Source organism: Haematobia irritans, chromosome 2 (genome assembly GCF_050003625.1).
Source record: "Haematobia irritans isolate KBUSLIRL chromosome 2, ASM5000362v1, whole genome shotgun sequence".
Taxonomy (NCBI): domain Eukaryota; kingdom Metazoa; phylum Arthropoda; class Insecta; order Diptera; family Muscidae; genus Haematobia; species Haematobia irritans.
This window is the reverse complement of record NC_134398.1, coordinates 28,819,616-28,839,235: the sequence shown is the minus strand read 5'-3', so window position 1 is coordinate 28,839,235 and position 19,620 is coordinate 28,819,616. Positions and strand designations below refer to the sequence as shown.

At 25.2% G+C, this 19,620-nt stretch overlaps 1 protein-coding gene across 2 annotated transcripts in view; it reads right to left on the bottom strand.

The window, feature by feature from the left end:
• The window catches only part of Ca-Ma2d (Ca[2+] channel Muscle-specific alpha2/delta subunit), a 49,717-nt gene that overhangs the window by 28,697 nt on the left and 1,400 nt on the right, over positions 1-19,620 (bottom strand). The gene's annotated exons all lie outside the window — the stretch shown is intronic.

Genomic DNA, 19,620 nt, shown 5'->3' with positions numbered 1-19,620 from the left:
GACTAAGCAGTGGCGATTTTACAAAGAAATTTTTGTCGAAATCAGAAAAACATAACATATATATGGGAGCTATATCTAAAACTGAACCGATTTCAACCAAATTTGACACGCATAGATACAATGCTAATTCTACTCCCTGTGCAAAATTTCAACTAAATCGGAGCAAAAAGTTGGCCTCTGTGGTCATATGAGTGTAAATCTGGCGAAAGCTATATATGGGAGCTATATCTAAATCTGAACCGATTTCAACCAAATTTGGCACGCATAGCTACAATGCTAATTCTACTTCCCGTGCAAAATTTCAACAAAATCGGAGTTAGAAATTGGCCACTGTGGTCATATGAGTGTAAATCGGGCGAACGATATATATGGGAGCTATATCTAAATCTGAACCGATTTCAATAAAATTTGGCACACTTGGCTATAGAACTAATTGTTCTTCTTGTGCAAAATTTTAAGCAAATTAGGTAAAACTCTGGCTTTTGGGGCCATATAAGTCCATATCGGGTGAAATGTATATATGGGAGCTATATCTTAATCTGAACCGATTTCAATAAAATTTGGGCACACTTGGCTTTAGTACTAATTGTTCTTCTTGTGCAAAATGTTAAGCAAATTAGGGTAAAACTCTGGCTTATGGGGCCAGATATATATATATATATATATATATATATATATATATATATATATAGGGGCTATATCTAAATCTGAACCGATTTCTTCCCCAAAATCAAGGGTTCTATTCTGACCCAAAACAGGAACTTGTGCCAAATTTGGCGATTGGTCTTAAACTGCGACCTACACATTGATCACAAATATGTGTTCACAGACAGACGGACGGACGGATGGACGGACAGGCGGACATGGCTATATCGACTCAGGAGCCCACCCTGAACATTTATGCCAAAGACACCATGTGTCTATCCGTGGAGCCACCGTGTTGCAATGGTTAGCATGCCCGCCTTGCATACCCAAGGTCGTGGGTTCGATTCCTGCTTCGACCGAACACCAAAAAGTTTTTCAGCGGTGGATTATCCCACCTCAGTAATGCTGGTGACATTTCTGAGGGTGTCAAAACTTCTCTAGGTGGTTTCACTGCAATGTGGAAGGCCGTTCGGACTCGGCAATAAAAAGGAGGTCCCTTGTCATTGAGCTTAACATGGAATCGGGCAGCATTCAGTGATAAGAGAGAAGTTCACCAATGTGGTATCACAATGGACTGAATAGTCTAAGTGAGCCTGATACCATCGGGCTGCCATCTAAACCTATCTCGCCTCCTTCTGGGTGTTGCAAACATATGCACTAACTTATAATACCCTGTTCCACAGTGTGGCGCAGGATATAAAAATTGAAAAGTTAATTGATTCAACAAAGTTTTTAATTGAAACAAAAATCAATCACAAAAATTAATAGTATCAATTAATTTTTTAATTGGATCAATTATTTTTTAATTGGCCTTCAATTAATTTTGTGATTGAATAAAAACATATATATTTTGTATGTGTGAATGTCAAATTTGGTTGAAATCGTTTCAGATTTACATGCAGCTCCCATATATGTATATCTTTTGTTAAATTTAGACCACATATGACCACAGAGGCAAAAGTTCAACTTCAATTTGCTTGTGTAGGGTGTAGATTTACGTAGTGCTTCGTTTTCAAATGGAACATATTTTCGCTTTCGAACATAGTTTTAATTTGAAATATTGGGGTTTATTTTCATAATGCAAAGGGCCCCAAAAATAATAGGACGTTACTCTGCAAAAAGCATAAATAATTGGGGTTGTTGTTTTCCATTTCATTTTTTTGGCTTACTACTACATTTAAATATTAAGGCTAATTTTCATAGGGCCCATATTTATAGGGACATGTTGGGACTCAGTTTCATTCATTATTATCGCCCCACATTTGGGGCCCAATTAAAAAAATAGGACAAAGGTTCATTTTCATTTGAACCCAAAAAACATAAATAATTTGGTTTCTTGTTTCCATTTCATTTTTTTGGCTCCCTACAACATTAAAATTTTGGGGCAAATTTTCATGGGGCCCATATTCATAACAATTTCATTCATTAATTCTTAATCCCTCCACATTTGGGGCTTTGTTCCATTTGTGTTTTGGGCCTTATTCTCCTGGGGCCAATTTTTACAATGCCCTGAATATTATAATGTTTCTTTTTTTTTAAACAAATTTTTCTTAAATCGGTCAGTTTTATTTTTTGATAATATTTGGCATAAATCAGTCATAAGTTCAAACGTAGCACCAGTAAGAATGAAAAATATTTTTTTTAAATAAAAATAGCCATACAATAATAGTTCATTTCAACAAGTAGCTTACAATATTGCTCTATATTTAATATGTATTCCTCATCGCTATAGGGAGGGTAACATTGGCGTATGAGCAATGTCTTTTAACCGGTAACACGTATACGGCACACATGCCCTACTTTTGTATTCCCAATTGAGTCGTTTTTTGTTTCTTTTTTTTTCTTGGTTTACATCGTATACTACTAAAACTAATTTTATCTTTTGCAAAATAAATGACTAACATTCATGTCATTAACACTAAACAAAATTAAATGGAAATAAAAATAATAAATAAAAAGCATATTAGAATGTTGTATGGGCGCTTTCTCTAACACACACACACATGCAAAAGAATGTGTTTTTATAAAAAAAACATTGCTCATATAAACTCCTACACTTGAGCCCCTAGGAGAGGAAACACACAAAAAGAAAGCGACGAGCCTTCTTGTATAGCTGACGACGATGACATGAAGAAATAAATGAATGAGCAACAAGTGTTCTAACGGCGGTGTTATTTTATGTTTCAGCTATGGCTAAGCATGTGGTCGGTCACCATACCTCTCGCCACTACCCAATCCACACACACACACACACACTCAAACTGGCAAATACACGTGACAAGAGTGTATTCACACAACACATTCTATGTCATTTTACGGCTATTTGTTTACATTTGAGATATTCTTATAACAACAACAATAAAGGCTACAACAACTCTTGAATTTGTTTGAGATTTCCATGCAGTTTGTATTTTGCTTATTATTCTCAGTCTCTTTGACTTTTTCTCCCTCTCTCTTTCTCTCTCGTTTTTAAGTTGTATTCAGTATTACTCTTTTTTTTTGTTCTCTTTTATTTTCAATAGAATTTCCCTGCTTCTTTATCACTCGTTCTTGATAATTTGACATTTGTAGTTTCCTATTTGTAGAAATTTCTTTTGTATTTATTTTCTAAATATTTGTTTTGTTTTCGTATTTTCTTCTTTAACTCACATGAATGAATATCGCAAGTGTCTGTCAGTCATTTACTCACAATTGAGTTTATGTACAACCTCCTCTCACATACGAATGTATTTACAGAATATAGACAACCAATATTTTAGCATATACTCAACACGGTTGCCACAGTTGGTAGAATTCTACCAAAAATGTTAGATTTTTTACTTTTTGGTAGATTGGTAGAATTCTTTATATTTTGGAAGATTTTGCAAAATATTCCTCCTAACTAAGAGGTACAAAATTTCTATAGAAATAAAATGTTGACAAAATTTTCTATAGAATTAAAATATTGACAAAATTTTCTATATAAATAAAATGTTGACAAAATATTCTATAGAATTAAAATTTTGACAAAATTTTCTACAGAAATACAATTTTAACAAAATTTTCCATCCAAAACAAAATTTTAACAAAATTTTCCATACAAAATAAAATTTTAACAAAATTTTCCATACAAACTAAAATTTTGACAAAATTTTCTATAGAAATAAAATTTTGAGAAAATTTTGACAAATTTTGTATAGAAATAAAATTTTGACAAAATTATCTATAGAAATAATATTTTGAAAAAATTTTGTATAGAAATAAAATTTTGACAAAATTATCTATAGAAATAATATTTTGAAAAAATTTTGTATAGAAATAAAATTTTGACAAAATTTTCTATAGAAATAAAATTTTGACAAAATTTTCTATAGAAATAAAATTTTGACAAAATTTTCTATAGAAATAAAATTTTGACAAAATTTTCTACAGAAATAAAATTTTAACAAAATTTTCCATACAAAATAAAATTTTGACAAAATTTTCTATAGAAATAAATTTTTTACAAAGTTTTTTATAGAAATAAAATTTTTACAAAGTTTTCTATAGAAATAAAATGTTGACAAAATTTTTTATAGAAATAAAATTTTGACAAAATTTTCTATAGAAATAACATTTTTACAAAATTTTTTATAGAAATAAAATTTTGACAAAATTTTTTATAGAAAAAAAATTGACAAAATTTTCTAATGAAATAAAATTTTAACAAAAATTTCCATACAAAATAACATTTTAATAAAATTTTCCATACAAAATAAAATTTTAACAAAATTTTCCATACAAAATAAAATTTTGACAAAATTTTCTATAGAAATAACATTTTTACAAAATTTTCTATAGAAATAAAATTTTTACAAAATTTTCTATAGAAATAAAATGTTTACAAAATTTTCTGTAGAAATAAAATTTTTACAAAATTTTTTATAGAAAAAAAAAATTGACAAAATTTTCTATAGAAGTAAAATTTTAACAAAAATTTCCATACAAAATAACATTTTAATAAAATTTTCCATACAAAATACAATTCTAACAAAATTTTCCATACAAAATAAAGTTTTGACAAAACTTTCTATAGAAACAAAATTTTAACAAAATTTTCTATAGAAAAAAATTTTAACAAAATTTTCTATAGAAATAAAATTTTGACAAAAAATTCTATAGAAATAAAAATTTTGACAAAATTTTATATACAAAATAAATTTTTTGACAAAATTTTCTATAGAAATAAAATTTTGTGTTTGTTGTTGATTAGAAAAACAGACAGCGAAGTAACAAGACAGCGGAGAGAATCCTTGAAAACGGTTCTGACGAAGTCAACCGAAATATCGGAAAATAAAAAAAAAAAACAAGAAACCAACAATTTCAAGTTTAATTTATAGACCTATAGCCGAGATTATGAGATAAAAAATCATAAAATAAAATTTTGACAAAATTTTCCATAGAAATAAAATTTTGACAAAATTTTCTATAGAAATAAAATGTTGATAAAACTTTCCATAGAAATAAAATTTTGACAAAATTTTCTATAGAAATAAAATTCTGACAAAGTTTTCTATAGAAATAAAATTTTGACAAAATTTTCTATAGAGATAAAATTTTGACAAAATTTTCTATAGAAATAATAGTTTGACAAAATTTTCTATAGAAATAATATTTCGACAAAATTTTCTATAGAAATAAAATTTTGACAACATTTTCTATAGAAATAAAATTTTGACAAAATTTTCTATAGAAATAAAATTTTGACAAAATTTTCTATAGAACTAAAATTTAAACAAAATTTCCCATACAAAATAAAATTTTGACAAAATTTTATATAGAAATAAAATTTTAACAAAATTTTCCATACAAAATAAAATTTTTGACAAAATTTTCTATAGAAATAATTTTTTGTTTATAAATAAATAAGAAATAAAATGTTGACAACATTTTCTATAGAAATAAAATTTTGACAAAATGTTCTATGGATATAAAATGTTATCAAAATTTTCCATACAAAATAAAATTTTGATAAAATTTTCTATAAAAATAAATTCTGGCAAAATTTTCTATAGAAATAAAATTTCAGCAAAATTTGTCAATAGTAATAAAATTGTGACAAAATTTTCTATAGAAATACAATTTTAACAAAATTGTCTATAGAAATAAAATTTTGCGAAAATTTTCTATAGAAATAAAACTTTACGAAAATTTTCTGTAGAAAGAAAATTTTGACAAAATTTTCTATAGGAATAAAATGTTGACAAAATTTTCTATAGAAATAAAAATTTTGACAAAATTTTCTATAGAAATAAAATTAAAATAAATAAAATAAAATAAAAAAATAAATTTTCCATACAAAATATAATTTTGACAAAATTTTCTATAGAAATAAAATGTTGATAAAACTTTCCATAGAAATAAAATTTTGACAAAATTTTCTATAGAAATAAAATTCTGACAAAGTTTTCTATAGAAATAAAATTTTGACAAAATTTTCTATAGAGATAAAATTTTGACAAAATTTTCTATAGAAATAAAATTTTAACAAAATTTTCTATAGAAATAATATTGTGACAAAATTTTCTATAGAAATAATAGTTTGACAAAATTTTCTATAGAAATAATATTTCGACAAAATTTTCTATAGAAATAAAATTGTGACAACATTTTCTATAGAAAAAAAATTTTGACAAAATTTTCTATAGAAATAAAATTTTGACAAAATTTTCTATAGAACTAAAATTTTAACAAAATTTCCCATACAAAATAAAATTTTGACAAAATTTTCTATAGAAATAAAATTTCAGCAAAATTTGTCAATAGTAATAAAATTGTGACAAAATTTTCTATAGAAATACAATTTTAACAAAATTGTCTATAGAAATAAAATTTTGCGAAAATTTTCTATAGAAATAAAACTTTACGAAAATTTTCTGTAGAAATAAAATTTTGACAAAATTTTCTATAGAAATAAAATGTTGACAAAATTTTCTATAGAAATAAAATTTTAACAAAATTTTCCATACAAAATATAATTTTGACAAAATTTTCTATAGAAATAAAATGTTGACAAAATTTTTTATAGAAATAAAATTTTGACAAAATTTTCTATAGAACTAAAATTTTAACAAAATTTCCCATACAAAATAAAATTTTGACAAAATTTTCTATAGAAATAAAATTTTAACAAAATTTTCCATACAAAATAAAATTTTTGACAAAATTTTCTATAGACATAATTTTTTGTTTATAAATAAATAAGAAATAAAATGTTGACAACATTTTCTATAGAAATAAAATGTTGACAAAATGTTCTATAGATATAAAATTTTATCAAAATTTTCCATACAAAATAAAATTTTGATAAAATTTTCTATAAAAATAAATTCTGGCAAAATTTTCTATAGAAATAAAATTTCAGCAAAATTTGTCAATAGTAATAAAATTGTGACAAAATTTTGTATAGAAATACAATTTTAACAAAATTGTCTATAGAAATAAAATTTTGCGAAAATTTTTCAATAGAAATAAAACTTTACGAAAATTTTCTGTAGAAAGAAAATTTTGACAAAATTTTCTATAGAAATAAAATGTTGACAAAATTTTCTATAGAAATAAAAATTTTGACAAAATTTTCTATAGAAATAAAATTTTAACAAAATTTTCCATACAAAATATAATTTTGACAAAATTTTCTATAGAAATAAAATGTTGACAAAATTTTTTATAGAAATAAAATTTTGACAAAATTTTCTATAGAAATAAAATTTTAACAAAATTTTCCATACAAAATAAAATTTTAACAAATTTTTCCTTACGAAATAAAATTTTAACAAAATTTTCCATACAAAATAACATTTTAACAAAATTTTCTATACAAAACAAAATTTTCCATACAAAATAAAATTTTGACAAAATTTTCTATAGAAATAAAATTTTGACAAAATTTTCCATACAAAATAAAATTTTAACAAAATTTTCCATACAAAATAAAATTTTAACAACATTTTCCATACAAAATAAAATTTTGACAAAATTTTCCATACAAAATAAAATTTTGACAAAATTTTCTATAGAAATAAAATTTTGACAAAAGAAGATTTTTTGGTAAAATTTGCTCCAAATTTTGGTAGATTATTTTTGGCTCCAGTGGCAACCGTTATACTCATTCATCATCAATAAATGATGTATTTTAGAGCTGGTATAAGTATTGTATAGATGTGACTGTGTGTATGTGTATGTGAGTTTGAGTATAACCGCATTGTTTTCTGTTTTTGATGTGATGTTGTTGTTGTTTTTTTTCATACAAGAGATTCCTAAGATCTGTTTGTTTGTTTTTTTCTTTGGCATTTCTCAGAATAGGGTCATTCTAATGCTTGTCATATGTACACTGTGTGGGGGTGCCTTATCTCGATTTGTGGGCAAAACAAGTATCGCTTCTTAATAATAGTTTGAGATCAATTTAATAGAACACTGGTTCAGGGCGATGCATATGTATATGCATGTGGCAGCTATATCTAATTTCGGACCGATTTTTCCAAACTCAATAGAATAATATTCCAGCAAAAAAAAAAAAAAACGACACCAAAAAAGTAGTGAAAATGTTCATTTTGGATCCGGATGTGTGCAAAATTAACGCAGAAGTGATGAATCACCATTTCAACAGCCGTGGCACTGAATTTGCATTACTTCTTAAGGTGTAATCCGAATTCAGTGTTTTGGATGTGAATTAGCATATTTTGTGATCTTTTGTCATATAAATATTTTTATTTAATATTTGTTATGAGTTTTAATGCATTCTAACGCCTGTCTGAAACGTTTCACCTTAAATATTTTCAATTCGCAATTTTTATACCCTCCACCATAGGATGGGAAATATATTAGCTTTGTCATTCCGTTTGTAACACATAGAAATATTGCTCTAAGGCCCCATAAAGTACATATATATTCTGGGTCGTGGTCAAATTCTGCGTCGATCTAAGCATGTCCGTCCGTTCGTCTGTTGAAATCACCCTAACTTCCGAACGAAACAAGATATCGACTTGAAACTTGGCACAAGTAGTTGTTATTGATGTAGGTCGGATGGTATTGTAAATGGGCCATATCGGTTCACTTTTACGTATAGCCCCCATAAAAATGGACTCCCTGATTTGGCTTGCGGAGCCTCTAAGAGAAGCATCATCCGATCCGGCTGAAATTTGGTACATGGTGTTAGTATAGGGTCCATATAATAACCATGCATAAATTGGTGCATATCGGCCAATAACTATATATAGGCCCCATGTAAACCGTTCTTCAGATTTGGCTTGCGGAGCCTCTAAGAGAAGCAATATTCATCCGATCCGGTTGAAATTTGGTACGTGGTGTTAGTATATGGTCTCTAACAACCATGACAGAATTGGTCCATATCGGTCCATAATTATATATAGCCCCCATATAAACCGATCGCCAGATTTAACCTCCGGAGCCATTGTGCCATTATATGGCCGATAACAATCATGCCAAAAATGGTCCGTATCGATTTAGTTATATATAGAAATTTTAGTCAAAATTTTATTTCTATCGAAAATTTTGTCAAAAATGTTATATTCCCATATAAAATTTTGTCAAAATTGTATATTTCTATAGAAAATTTTGTCAAAATTTTATTTCTTTGGAAAATTATGTCAAAATTTTATTTCTTTGGAAAATTATGTCAAAATTTTATTTCTATAGAAAATTTTGTCAAAATTTTATTTCTATAGAAAATTTTGTCAAAATTTTATTTCTATAGAAAATTTTGTCAAAATTTTATTTCTATAGAAAATTTTGTCAAAATTTTATTTCTATAGAAAATTTTGTAAAAATTTTATTTCTATAGAACATTTTGTCAAAATTTTATTTCTATAGAAAATTTTGTTAAAATTTTATTTCTATAGAAATTTTTGTCAAAATTTTATTTCTATAGAATATTTTGTCAAAATTTTATTTCTATAGAACATTTTGTCAAAATTTTATTTCTATGGAACATTTTGTTAAAATTTTTTTTCTATAGAAAATTTTGTTAAAATTTTATTTCTATAGAAAATTTTGTCAACATTTTATTTCTATAGAAAATTTTGTCAAAATTTTATTTCTATAGAACATTTTGTCAAAATTTTATTTCTATGGAACATTTTGTTAAAATTTTTTTTCTATAGAAAATTTTGTTAAAATTTTATTTCTATAGAAAATTTTGTCAACATTTTATTTCTATAGAAAATTTTGTCAATATTTTAATTCTATAGAAAATTTTATCAAAATTTTTATTGCTATAGAATTTTTTGTCAAAATTTTATTTCTATAGAAAATTTTGTCAAAATTTTATGTCTATGGAAAATGTTGTCAAAATTTTATTTCTATAGAAAATTTTGTCAAAATTTTATTTCTATAGAAAATTGTGTCAAAATTTTATTTCTATAGAAAATTTTGTCAAAATTTTATTTCTATAGAAAATTTTGTCAAAATTTTATTTCTATAGAAAATTTCGTGAACAAATTTTGGCAAAATAAAATTTCTATAGAAAATTGTGTCAAAAATGTTATATTCCAATATAAATTTTTTTCAAAAATGTTATATTCCAATATAAAAATAGAAAATTTTGTCAACGTTTTATTTCTTTAGTAAATTTTGTCAAAATATAATTTCTATTGAAAATTTTGTCAAAAATTTTTTTCTTTAGAAAATTTTGTCAAAATTTTATTTCTATAGAAAATTTTGTCAAAAATGTTATATTCCCATATAAAATTTTGTCAAAATTGTATATTTCTATAGAAAATTTTGTCAAAATTTTATTTCTTTGGAAAATTATGTCAAAATTTTATTTCTATGGAACATTTTGTTAAAATTTTTTTTCTATAGAAAATTTTGTTAAAATTTTATTTCTATAGAAAATTTTGTCAACATTTTATTTCTATAGAAAATTTTGTCAATATTTTAATTCTATAGAAAATTTTATCAAAATTTTTATTTCTATAGAATTTTTTGTCAAAATTTTATTTCTATAGAAAATTTTGTCAAAATTTTATGTCTATGGAAAATTTTGTCAAAATTTTATTTCTATAGAAAATTTTGTCAAAATTTTATTTCTATAGAAAATTTTGTCAAAATTATATTTCTATAGAAAATTTTGTCAAAATTATATTTCTATAGAAAATTTTGTCAAAATTTTATTTCTATAGAAAATTTTGTCAAAATTTTATTTCTATAGAAAATTTTGTCAAAATTTTATTTCTATAGAAAATTTCGTGAACAAATTTTGGCAAAATAAAATTTCTATAGAAAATTGTGTCAAAAATGTTATATTCCAATATAAATTTTTTGCAAAAATGTTATATTCCAATATAAAAATAGAAAATTTTGTCAACATTTTATTTCTTTAGTAAATTTTGTTAAAATATAATTTCTATTGAAAAGTTTGTCAAAAATTTTTTTCTTTAGAAAATTTTGTCAAAATTTTATTTCTATAGAAAATTTTGTCAGAATTTTATTTCTGTAGAAAATGTTGTCAAAATGTTATTTCTATAGAAAATTTATGAAGCACCTCTTAGTTGGAGAGGAATAGTTTGAAAAATCTTCCAAAATATTAAGAATTCTCCCAATCTACCAAACAGTAAAAAATCTGCCAGTCTACATCCTGAAATCCAGGAAACTTTTTCCATATAAAAGAAACAATCTATGAGGTAAATATAATCTCTCTTAGATAACCCATTTGGTATTCTAGTCTTTTTCTGACCCAATTTATTTCCCTTTTGATACAATGGGACACAACGTTTTCCCCCTCGGTCCGCTCTCTTATCTCTTCTAAATTGATTCATTGAAAATGAGTTGCCTTTGCATATTGCTTTAGTATTTCGATTTTTCTACCAACAATTTCTACTGTATTGTTTGCCTTTAGAGAATGGATGCATTCGACCATTTACACAAACAATCTGTTAACAAATTTGTCTATATTATATAGCGACTAAACAACTAACGACCAGACAGACAGACGCAAATGACAGCCAGATCTTTTTATACAGGCATCTCTATATATATATTATACAGACAAAGTGAGACTAAAAATTTTATATTTTAAACTACAACGCAATGTGTAGTTTAGATAGACAGACGGCTGACATATTCTTATGCCCCAAGACCCATAGATAAATAGGCGATAGACGGAAAAGTGATCATTTATTAAAACAGCCAAACAATCAAATATGGACGGAAGAAGACGATCGTATAAGACACTTCCCAATTTTTCTGTAGCTATTTTGAAAACTTTATAATTTTGGGGAAAGTTATTTAAAAAAAATTATTTCTATAGAAAATTTTCTCAAAATTTTATTTCTATAAAAAATTTCGTGAAAGAAACCAACAATTACAAAAACACAATTTTATTTCTATAGAAAATTTCCTCAAAATTTTATTTCTATAGAAAATTTTGGCAAAATTTCTATAGATAATTTTCTGAAAATTTTATTTCTATAGAAAATTTTATCAAATTTTAATTTCTATAGAAAATGTTGTCAAAATTGTTTCCCCAAAAAATTTTTGTCAAAATGTTATTTCTATAGAACATTTTCTCAAAATTGTATTTCTATTGAAAATTTTGTCAAGATTTTATTTCTATAGAAAATTTTGTCAACATTTTATTTCTATGGAAAATTTTGCAAAATTTTAGTTCTATAGAAAAATTTTTTCAAAGTTGTATTTCTATATAATTTTTTTTAATTTTATTTCCATAAAAAAAATTTTGTCAAAATTTTATTTCTATAGAAAATATTGTCAATATTTTATTTTTATAGAAAATTTTGTCAAAATTTTATTTCTATAGAAAATGTTGTTAAAAATTTATATCTATAGAAAATTTTGTCAAAATTTTATTTCTATAAAAAATTTTGTCAAAATTTTTACTTCTATAGAAAATTTTATTTCTATGGAAAATTTTGTTTCTATGGAAATTTTGTCAAAATTTTATTTCCATAGAAAATTTTTTCAACATTTTATTTCTATAGAAAATTTTCTCAAAATTTTTACTTCTACAGAAAATTTTATTTCTATAGAAAATTTTGTCAAAATTTTATTTCCATAGAAAATTTTGTCAAAATTTTATTTCTATAGAAAATTTTGTCAAAATTTTTTTTCTATAGAAAATTTTGTTTCTATGGAGAATTTTGTCAAAATTTTATTTCCATAGAAAATTTTGTCAAAATTTTATTTCCATAGAAATTTTTTCAAAATTTTATTTCTATAGAAAATTTTGTCAAAATTTTATTTCCATAGAAAATTTTGCCAAAATTTTATTTCTATAAAAAATTTTGTCAAAATTTTTACTTCTATAGAAAATTTTGTCAAAATTTTTACTTCTATTGAAAATTTTATTTCTTTGGAAAATTTTGTTTCTATGGAAAATTTTGTCAAAATAGAAAACAACATAGAAAATTTTGTCAAAATTTTATTTCTATAGAAAATTTTGTTAAAATTTTACTTCTATAGAAAATTTTGTCAAAAATTTTGTTTCTATGGGAAATTTTGTCAAAAATTTTGTTTCTATGGAAAATTTTGTCAAAATTTTTACTTCTATAGAAAATTTTGTGAAAATGTTTACTTCTATACAACATTTTATTTCTATGGAAAATTTTGTTTCTATGGAAAATTTTGTTTCCATGGAAAATTTTTGTCAAAATTTTATTTCCATAGAAAATTTCGTCAAAATTTTATTTCCATAGAAAATTTTGTCAAAATTTTGTTTCCATAGAAAATTTTGTCAAAATTTTATTTCTATAAAAAATTTTGTCAAAATTTTTACTTTTATAGAAAATTTTGTCAAAATTTTTAATTCTATAGAAAACTTTGACTTTTATAGAAAATTTTGTCAAAATTTTTACTTCTATAGAAAATTTTATTTCTTTGGAAAATTTTGTTTCTATGGAAAATTTTGTCAAAATTTTATTTCTATAAAAAATTTTGTCAAAATTTTTAATTTTATAGAAAATTTTGTCAAAATTTTTACTTCTATAGAAAATTTTGTCAAAATTTTTACTTCTATAGAAAATTTTATTTCTTTGGAAACTTTTGTTTCTATGGAAAATTTAGTCAAAATTTTATTTCTATAGAAAATTTTATCAAAATTTTATATCCATAGAAAATTTTGTCATAAGTTTATTTCTATAAATTTTGTCAAAATTTTTACTTCAATAGAAAATTTTGTCAAAATTTTTACTTTTATAGAAAATTTTGTCAAAATTTTTACTTCTATAGAAAATTTTATTTCTATGGAAAATTTTGTTTCTATGGAAAATTTTGTCAAAATTTTATTTCTATAGAAAATTTTGTCAAAATTTTATTTCTATAGAAAATTTTGTCAAAATTTTGTTTCAATAGAAAAGTTTGTCAAAATTTTATTTGCATAGAAAAGTTTGTCAAACTTTTATTTGCATAGAAAAGTTTGTCAAAATTTTATTTCTATAGAAAATTTTATTTTTATGAAAAATTTCATCAAAGTTGTATTTCTATAGAAAATTTCATCAAAGTTGTATTTCTACACAAAATTTTGTCAAAATTGTATTTCTATAAAAAATTTAGTCAAAATTTTATTTCTATAGAAAATTTTGTCAAAATTTTTGCTTCTATAGAAAATTTTGTTTCTATAGAAAATTTTGTAAATTGTTTATTTACTTCTATTGAAAATTTTATTTTTATAGAAAATTTTGTGAAAGTTGTATTTCTATAGAAAATGTTGTCAAAATTTACCAAAAAAAATCTACCAATAAAAAATCTACCATTTTTTTATAGAATTCTACCAACTGTGGCAACAGTGCCTGCCAATCTGATATGTGATCCGGCAAATGGAATAGTACCTCGATATCTGTGTCCATTACCCGCCCTTTAACTCATCTTCGATCCATCGGTGTTACAATTATTTCCGTCTGGTATCTATTCTCGAGTCCCATTCTCCCAGAATTTTCTCTTTCTGGCGTCAGATTTATGTATCCCGGGGTCAGAATGTGCATTTCCAAGTTTTAAGTTCAATATCTTTTTGAGAACAAAAATATAGGATATTTAAAGTTTCTATTATGGTATATTCCATTGGCTATTCCATTTACCCAGAGTGGAGGATATATAGCCACATGCAATCGTATTTCAAAGGCACCAGAGACCTGTCATAGGTAGTCGGTACATGCTCATGTTCCCCTCACCCCACTCGACAAGTGAACAAGAATGCAAGCAAGCAATATGAGGTACTCATTCTCCGCCTTCGCTTCATTCCCATCCCATGGTCACGTCGTAGTGTATGTCTCATATTCATTACGAAAATATGTAGGGGTGCGCCGCCTGAACATTTAAAAATCTTTTATGTGAATATGGCATGGTCTGTAAACTGCAGGAAGCAAGTGCCCAACAATATTTGGACGAATTCAAATATGATTCATGATACACAGAGAAGGCATATAACTTAATTGGCAAGTTTGTTAAGATGTTATTGGCTGACTGAAATATGGCATCCAGAAGAAAACAGCAGGCACTACGAGGATGATATTAATTGACAATAAAGCTGTTAGTGGTTTCGGTTCCTTCCACATCGGCTGTCTTTCAAAATTCAATCAATGATTGGAAATTTTATTTTCTTGGTCACTTTTTTGGGAAGATGCAAATGGCTTTACATGAGGTGGGTCGATTAGGCAGCGTAGCAGATGCATATGACCGAAACGTAGGAATGTCAAACATTTCTATAGAAATAAAATGTTTATTGTTGTTTTTGATCTCAGCTTAAAAGCATGCATTTACTAAACTACAAGTGTAGCTTAACCAACAGAGGAAAAGTATACTTGTCAAATTTATTTGGACAAAGCCCTATAGACTGCAAGATGGTTGGATGTACAGCTGTTTCGGAATTACCAACAGAGGAAAAGTATGCTTGACAAATTTTTTTGGGCAAAGCCATATAGACTGCAAGAAGGTTGGATGTACAGCTGTTTCGGAATTACCACATTCCTTTTTCCAAACTTTTTGTCGGAAGGTTCAAGTGTTGTTCACTTTGGGTTGAGTGAATTACCTGAATTTATTCTAATAATTGGTTGATAGTTTTGCTGCAAGTAGAGGATGCTGATGAGGAATGTGGTAATTCCGAAATAGCTGTACATTGTGCCAAAATTTTATTTCTACAGAAAAGTTTGTCAAAATTTTATTTCTATAGAAAATTTCGTCAAAATTTTATTTTTATAGAAAATGTTGTCAAAATTTTATTTCTCTAGAAAAATTTGTCAAAATTTTATTTCTATAGAACATTTTCTCAAAATTTTATTTCTATAGAACATTTTCTCAAAATTTTATTGCTATAGAAAATTTTGCCAAAATTTTATTTCTATAGAAAATTTTGTCAATATTGTATTTCTGTAGAAAATTTTGTCAAAATTTTATTTCTATAGAAAATTTTGTCAAAATTTTATTTTTATAGAAAATTTTGTCAAAATTTTATTTTTATAGAAAATCTTGTCAAAATTTTATTTCTATAGAAAATTTAGTCAAAATTTTATTTCTATAGAAAATTTAGTCAAAATTTTATTTCTATAGAAATTTTTGTCACAATTTTAGTTCTATAGACGATTTTATCAACATTTTATTTCTATAGAAAATTTAGTCAAAATTTTATTTCTATAGAAAATTTAGTCAAAATTTTATTTCTATAGAAATTTTTGTCACAATTTTAGTTCTATAGACGATTTTATCAACATTTTATTTCTATAGAAAATTTAGTTATAATTTTATTTCTATAGAAATTTTTGTTACAATTTTATTTCTAAAGAAATTTTTGTCAAAATTTTATTTCTATAGACGATTTTGTCAAAATTTTATTTCTATAGAAGATTTTGTAAAAATTTTATTTCTATAGAAAATTTTGTCAAAATTTTATTTCTATAGAAAAATTTTGTCAAAATTGTGTTTCTATAGAAAATTTTGCCAAAATTTAAATTCTATAGAAAATTTTGTCAAAATTTTATTTCTATAGAAAAATTTTGCCAAATTTTATTTTTATAGAAAATTTTGTCAAAATTTTATTTCTATAGAAAATTCAAAATTTTTCTATAGAATTGTCAAAATTTTATTTCTATAGAAAATTTTGTCAATATTGTATTTCTGTAGAAATTTTTCTCAAAATTTTATTTCTATAGAAAATTTTGTCAATATTGTATTTCTGTAGAAATTTTTCTCAAAATTTTATTTCTATAGAAAATTTTGTCAAAATTTTATTTTTTATAGAAAACTAGCGTAACCCGGCCCGCTTCGCTGCGCCTTCCGAAGCGTATTTGTAGGAACATTTTGCGTGAACTTAGTCAACCATATCCTTCGTGCTGAAAACAAATTCGAAAAGATTTGAATTCTTTCAAACAAATCGGACTACTTGCTTTTTCGTAAAATCGGACTACTTGCATATGTAAAACGGTTCGTCTTAAAAAATGTCGGGGAGAGGGTGTACCCTTTCGTCCAAATTTTTTTAATAATGTTCTGTATTCAAGTATTTGGACAATCTTCTATATTTCTTGGGAATTTTTTAGTGGTTTGACATTTTTAAGTGGTTTGTCAAGGAAAGGTATCCTTCTCCTCAACATATCTGAAAATTAAGCACTATATTATAATAACATACAAAGAATTACTGTTTCCCATCCAATAAATCGGAAAAAGCAAAAGTAGTAAAAAATTTTACCACTTTAACATTTGCTAAAATGTTGGAAAATGATGCATCCTCTACGTTGGCTTCCAATTTCATGTAAATTTAAGTTCTTTACTAAAAAGAAGTCTGGCAGAAGCTTGTGCAAAAATAATAAAATTATGTACCGAGTTCCCATTTACGGACAACCCTGTACTTTCAATTTAAGAAAAAAAAACATACTTAAGAGAAGCGGATGCCCTTTTATTTTCCCCCGACCAAATATTAAAAAATCAGGAACCTGATATAAATTTCATAACCTCACCCATTTTTTTCCGTAAAATTTCAGTCGGGGGAGTTTAGTTTTGTTTTCTCTGTACTTTAAAAAAAAAGTCGGGCAAATGGGTGGTCCTCCTCCCCGACCAAATATCGAAAAATAATGTAGCGGATTTTGTCTAGATGCCAACCCCAACATTCAATGAAAATTTCAAGCAAATCGCATAATTTTATTCCAAGTTTCAAAAAGTAGGGCAAGGGGGAGGTCCCCCTCCCCGTCCACATATGAAATCATCAGGTACACCATATTAATTCCATAACCTCACCGCATGTTCTCTGTAAATCTCAGATAATTTAGAGAATTTTAGTTTTTTCACTGTACTTAAAAAAAAGTCGAACAAAGGGGAGGTCCCCCTCCGCCACCAAATATCGAAATATAAAGTAGCGGATCTTTGTCTAGATGCCAACCCCAACCTTCAATGAAATTTCAAGCAAATCGATCAACTTTGGTCCAATTTTCAAAAAGTCCGACAAAGGGGAGGTCCCCCTCCGCGACCAGGTGTCAAAAAATGAGGTACCCTATTTTCACCACATGAACGCCCCCTACGATCTCTGAAAGTTTCAAATAAATCGGTTCAGCCGTTTTGGAGCCAACTCGGAACATACAAATAAACAAACATAGATTGAATTTTATATATATATATATAGATTTTGTCAACATTTTATTTTTATAGAAAAATTTTTCAAAATTTTATTTCTATAGAACATTTTCTCAAAATTTTATTGCTATAGAAAATTTTGTTAAAATTGTATTTCTGTAGAAAATTTTCTCAAAATTTTATTTCTATAGAAAATTTTGTCAAAATTTTATTTCTATAGAAATTTTTGTCACAAATTTATTTCTATAGAAAATTTTGTCAAAATTTTATTTCTTAGAAAATTTAGTCAAAACTGTATTTCTATAGAAAATTTAGTCAAAATTTTATTTCTTAGAAAATTTAGTCAAAATTTTATTTCTATAGAAATTTTTGTCACAATTTTATTTCTATAGAAAATTTTGCCAAAATTTTATTTTTATAGAAAATTTTGTTAAAATTTTATTTCTATAGAAGATTTTGTCAAAATTTTATTTCTATAGAAAGTTTTGCCAAAATTTTAATTCTAAAGAAAATTTTGTCAAAATTTTATTTCTATAGAACAATTTTGTCAAAATTTTATTTCTATAGAAAATTTTGTCAAAATTTTATTTCTATAGACGATTTTGTCAAAATTTTATTTCTATAGAAGATTTTGTCAAAATTTTATTTCTATAGAAAAATTTTGTCAAAATGTTATTTCTATAGAAAATTTTATCAAAATTTTATTTCTATAGAAAATTTTATCAACATTTTATTTCTATAGAAAATTTTGTCAAAATTGTATTTCTATAAAAAATTTTGTCAAAATTTTATTTGTATAGAAAATTTTACCAAAATTTTATTTCTATAGAAAATTTGTGAAGTAACTCTTGTTGTAGAGGAATAATTTGCAAAACCGTGAAACTTGCTGGCATTTAAAATTCTATGCTACCTTCAGCTTTAAAGCCAGATGGTAAATGGGCACTTAAGTAAGTAGTTTAGGGAATTCCAATGCCAATTTAAGTGAACACAATAGGCCTACAGAGTTTTGACATGGCACCACCCTGTTCGTGTCATACTATCCTCGTAAAATTTATTCACATTTCTTGTTGTTGTTGTTGTGTTTTAATAGGCGTCTTGTTAACAAAATACAATTTAATTAAAAACTACTATTATGGATAATAGACATACAACAGGGTTCAAGAGGTGGTTAACATACATACGTACACAAAAACATGCGAGAGCAAAAGTACTCTCAAAGGACCTGGGTTGTATTGTACTTAGTGACATCAAAACAAGAACAACAACAACAACAACATTATCTCACTGGGGACTCTGATAAACAAAGTCAAAGGCACATAAACACAAATAGACGCGCACACACACACACACACCCTCATACGAATAATGCAAAAAAATGACAATAACAAGAAAATAGTATGCGAACATACACTCACACACAAACACACA